The sequence below is a fragment of the Myotis davidii genome, unplaced genomic scaffold, assembly GCF_000327345.1.
Source record: "Myotis davidii unplaced genomic scaffold, ASM32734v1 scaffold570, whole genome shotgun sequence".
Classification (NCBI taxonomy): domain Eukaryota; kingdom Metazoa; phylum Chordata; class Mammalia; order Chiroptera; family Vespertilionidae; genus Myotis; species Myotis davidii.
Genome location: NW_006283631.1, coordinates 971,628 through 975,987, shown reverse-complemented (window position 1 = coordinate 975,987; position 4,360 = coordinate 971,628). Strand labels below are relative to the sequence as shown.

At 38.1% G+C, this 4,360-nt stretch overlaps 1 pseudogene; it reads right to left on the bottom strand.

Annotated features, from left to right (window-relative positions):
• Window positions 1–545: 545 nt before the first annotated feature.
• On the bottom strand, window positions 546–1,220 carry LOC102758864 (annotated as a pseudogene).
• Between the last annotated feature and the right edge of the window lie 3,140 nt (window positions 1,221–4,360).

Below are 4,360 nucleotides of genomic sequence, written 5' to 3'. Positions count from 1 at the left end.
AATATCTGATATGCAGGATGTATTTAGGCGACCCCTGTGAAAGGGTCGTTTGACCCCCAAAGGAGTCGTGACCCCACAGGTTGAGAACTGCTGAAGCAGTTGCAGTGTGGGGCTTTTGCTTTCTTTCTAAACAACAAAATCAGTAACAGAGTTAGGAAGCTAATCCCATTATATGAGAAATTATATTTCCATCCATATGTTCTTCTTGAATGAATGTTATTTAATTATTTCTAAGGCACATTATCCTGTAAATAGGAAAAACCAAATTGTCATGATCAGCAAAGCCTCTTGCTTTCCCTTGTGATAAGAAGTCGAACACTCTGTTTTGATAAGTAAATATATTCCTCCTCATACAAGTAAATATGTTTTCCAAGTTGCAACTTTTTATGTTTCTAATGTACAAATAGAAGATCACGGCCCACTCTTTATGGTTTCTAAACACAAGTGATGATTTCCGTAAGATGCTGCCGACCTGCATAGAGCAGTGCCTGATCTTCTGTGAAAGCCCAACTGCCTTCCTTCCGACCCACCGAATTAATGTCTTTTCAGAAGGCTTGTCGGATGTTTTCTTTGTTGTCCTGTCCGAGTTGCTGCTTCATTTGAAAGACTTCATCTTCTAATTGTACAATAGTCCTTTCAATCTCATAATTCTTACTGACCAGGGATACCCAATTTGACTCCATTTCTCTTAATTTAGATCCAGCTGTGAGTTGCATGTTCCTTCGCTGCCAGTTTAAATCTTGAATATGCTTCCTTAACTTCTGGAGCTTTTTCTGTGCATGTTCAGTCATAGGAACTAGATCGTCATTATATACTTTCCAAGCATTTCATCTGCGCTGTGACATTAGTTCTAGATTCTCAATTCGAACCGCTTGATCCTCTAACGGGGCCATAGAATTGCTTACACATTCTTGCCATGCAGTAATGTCATTTTTCTGACCCAAGAAAGGGGCTGGAAGTTCATATCGTTTCATACTGAGTAATTCAATTGGTTGTTGAGCAGCCAATCTTTCAAATTCATTTCTCAATATGTCTGTCTCAAAGCAGAACTCTCCAGGGCTGTCAGGTAGCGCAGGTAGTTCTTAGTAGGCCTGTATCTGCATTTCCTCCTCCATCAGTGCTGCAGCCACTTCCCACATGCCAGATGCTTCATAACCTTGGTGAAAATATGGCAGCGCATCCACCACAGCCTCTCCAGCCACCAAACCCATGCCCGCCATCCATAAATTCACCTAATTTTTCTCTCAGACAAGTAAATATTGATTTTTTGTACAAGTAAATATTTATTTTTTCAATAGATAATCAGTTTTCAGAATTTGCTTTAATTTTATAAAAGAAAATAATTTGAAAGCTATCAAGAGATCTATGATAAATACCTAGAAAAGGAAGACATTGACAGAAATATTTATTTTATGACTTTCTGTGTCAATGTGTTTGGAAAAGAGGCAAAAGGATAAAGGAATTGAGTGCATAGTGTTGATTTTTTGTGTGTGGGGAGGGTATATTCTCAGAGGCTAGCTGAGGGTCTTGTTCATAGTGAAAATCAATAAACACTATTGATTTGAGGTGAGACAAGTTTTCCCTAATCATCTAAATAAAATCTCTTCTCTTTTGGATGAATTATTAAAATGACTGAGATGCTAAAATATTTGAAAAATGCAAAAATCTGCAGTTTCATTGGTTTAAAATTACTGCCTAGCGAGTTTGTCTCAGTGGATAAAGTGTCGGGCTAGGGGGCAAAGGGTCCCAGGTTCAATTCCCATCAAGGGCAAGTACCTTGGTTTCTGGCTCCTCCCCAGCCAGCCCCACCCCCACCGTGGGCAGTGCCATCTTGTGAGGGTGTGAGGGTCAATTTGCATATTACCGCTTTATTATATGGGATAATGGGACTCTATTACTTAACCTTCTGGTTTCTAATCCCCTACTCCTTCTGATATAATCAGCCAACTTACTTTTACCTTGGAATTATTAGTTAGGTCATTGTTGCCGTTTTTTAATCTAGGAAGTGGGTTTTAAAAAATGTTTTAAAGTAAAGTCTATTACAATGCAGCATTTACAGAAAAATACACATCTTAAATTGTACAGTTTGATGAATTCTCACAAATTGGACACACCTCTGTAAATAGTGCCAGATAAGAAAAATAATATAAACAGTACCCCAGAACTCTCCTTTGCACTCCAATCCCATAAGGTAGCCACTCTCTTGACTCATCTATATATATAAAAGCCCAGCGACCAGAATGGCGGAACAACCAGAATGACCGGTCACTATGATCCCCATTGTGGCAGCCAACCAGCCCGATCCAGGCCCCAATCAGCGCCCCCCAACCACCTGTGGCCCCTCCCCCTGGCCGGCCCTGACCCCATTTGGCCCCCCCACCCTGATCGGAGGTGAGGCCAGCCGGTCAACCTCTCGTGTCCCCCCCTCCCCCACCGGCCCAGCCCTGATTGGTCCCCATCAGGGCAGGCTGGCCAGACATCACCCATGCACAAAGTCATGCACCAGGCCTCTAGTATACTATAAATGACTTTACCTATTTTTGAACATTATACAAATAAAAACATGCAGCATGTATATCTTTGGATCTGGCTTCTTTCATTCAACAACACAATTATGAGATTCATCCATATTGGTACATACCAGTATAACAGTAGTTTGTTTCTTTTTATTGAATACACTATAGTTTACTTATTTTATTGTTGATAGATGATCGGGTTGCTTTTAATTCAGGGCTATTATGAATAGTGCTGCTGTGAACATTCTTGTATATGTCTTTGGTGAATTTATGTGGGTGCTTCTGTTGGGGATATATCCAGGAATTGTCAGTTCATGGAGCCTCACTTGGAATTGGCCATCTTATCATTATGTTAGGTCAATGGTGGGCTGGAGTTGGCTCTCATTGGCTCTCAGGAGCCAACAATTAAATTTTCAGTAACTTTGAGAGCTGGTTGTTAAACACAACTATGATTTAAAATTAAATTATATACATTTAAATAAGTTATATTAAAACAAAGTAATACTAGTAAGTAATCAAAATTCATTACCTCCTAATTATTTTGCTACATTTGACTATCATCTATACTTTTAAGCTTATTTACATAAGTTGTTACCAGCATGTTGTCTTTGCTCTTAATGGTGTCTTTTATGTAGAAACATTCTTAATTTTCATTTAGTACAAGTTAGCAACTTTCCTTTGTGGTTAGTGCTCTGTGTCTTTAGTTTGAGAAATATTTGCTATCCTTGAGGTGTCTGTGTTTCCTATGAGAAGCATTGCTGTTTTACTTTTCACATTTAGTTCTGCACTGCACTTGGAATTGATTTTTCTTTATGGTGTCAGGTAGAAGCTAAGATTCATTTTTTGTCCAGATTAACATCCAATTCGCCCAGAACCATTTGTTGAAAAGACCATCCTTTCACCATTGTACTTCAACATTCTTTTCGTCATAACCAAAGGACTATATGTGTGAGCTTTACAGGATTATTTTTTTTAAAATACACAATTCATAAGTTTTATTTGTTTCTATTTACTTACTTATTGATCCTCACCTGAGGTTATTTTTTCCATTGATTTTTAGGAAAAGTGGAAGAGAGGAAAAGACATCCAATTCGCCCAGAACCATTTGTTGAAAAGACCATCCTTTCACCATTGTACTTCAACATTCTTTTTGTCATAACCAAAGGATTATTTTTTTTCAAATAAACAATTCATAAGTTTTATTTGTTTCTATTTACTTACTTATTGATCCTCACCTGAGGTTATTTTTCCATTGATTTTTAGGAAAAGTGGAAGAGAGAGGAAAAGACAGAGAGAAACATCGATGTGAGAGAACCACATCAATTGGCTGCCTCCTGCCAGACTGTGAGACGGGACAGGCTGGGCTGAGGGAACCCCTCCCCCTCCAGTGCATAAATTTTCATGTACTGGGCCTCTAGTCTCACTATAAGACCCTGTAAAAGGATTTTTTTTCCTTTATGACTCATCCTTTCTGCTAAAAAAACAGCAGTATTGGTGGATTACACAAGCCAAAAAATGAAAGGAAAAGTTTACCAAAAATCTGTATTATTCTTAAACAGAGCTAGACCTTTAAGGAAGCTAAATTATGTCAGAGAGTAATGTATTAAAAAAAAGTCCACATGGTTCATAACCATGACTTTAATGATAAGAATGAAATCACCTTTTAAAAAGTTTTCAAAGACATAATAACCTTGCTCATTTTTTTTTTTCCTATGGCCTGATTCCACAGAAAGAGAACAGCTACAAGTTGATAAAATGAGAAGGAAAGGTGTGCTTCTTAGTAAAAGATATGGGTAGATGGTTAAATAAATATTGGAAATGGAGTGAGGATTCCATCAGCCATA